Here is a 1,081-nt window from a genome sequence, read left to right as displayed (position 1 = left end):
GGAGTTTTGCCTGCAAAACCCTTTAGATGTAAATGTACTGCCCCCTAGCGATAGAAATGTAATAGCGAACTGCAAAAATAGCATTTCCTGTAGAGGCTTTTTTTTGCCATCATGCTGAGTGTGAGGACAGATGTTTGATTAGATACACTTATGTAATTTACTCCTGATGTTGTTTGTTCCTTTACCTTTTGTTAATCAGAGAAGGAAAATATCTGTCATTTATTTTTATTGGTATACAACAATATTTCTGATTAATGTTGGGTTTACATGATTAGAGGAAAAGCTGGGGAGACGAAATAGTTATAATTATAAGGACAGTGGCAAAGACACATGTTTTATATTGAGATTATTTTTCAGATCTAAAGCAAAATTAAAACCCAAAAATGAACTTTATTTTTGATAATCAAACATAATTCAAAAGCAAAATGACTTATTTTCAGCAATTGCTTGAGATATTAGCTATGTATTTGCCTTTTTTATCATTTCCTATAGGCCCACTTGTTATTATCTTACATTAACTTGATTCTTTTTTAACTTTTTAATAATCTTTTATATTAAGTTTACTTTTCAAAAGCAATATGTTGAATCCCCTGGGATGTTCAGTCTTGTTGTCATTATAAATCAATTAAAATGTGTTAATTCTGCTAATGTTTTGAAATCAATTGAACTCAAATGGCCTTACACATTTAATAAAATTAGAAATTTACCAGTGAGAAAACTCCTGTCAGCTGCTTTGAAAGGGCCGAACATGAACAAGGAGATCTACTTAAATGTTTTAAAGCACAAGTGACTGATCAAATTTAGACGGTCGATATTCCACTTAAAACTGACAAATTTAAGCACAACCGCAAAAGAGGAAAAAGGGGGATCAATGCAAAAACCTAACAATAAAAGCAAAAGGAGAAATGCGAGATGAATCAAAATTTGTTGGAAAATGATTGATAATTGGTAATCTGTCTGCATGTGCTTCATTACAACTGACTGTATAAATGCTAAATTGGCTGTTTAAACTTCATTGGTTTTACATTTATTAAATAATGCTTTTAAAATTATCGAAAAACAAAATGAGTGGGGTGTTTTT

Source organism: Oryzias latipes, chromosome 17 (genome assembly GCF_053564925.1).
Source record: "Oryzias latipes strain Hd-rR chromosome 17, Olatipes_Hd-rR_3.1".
NCBI classification, from domain to species: domain Eukaryota; kingdom Metazoa; phylum Chordata; class Actinopteri; order Beloniformes; family Adrianichthyidae; genus Oryzias; species Oryzias latipes.
This window is presented reverse-complemented; position numbering follows the sequence as displayed.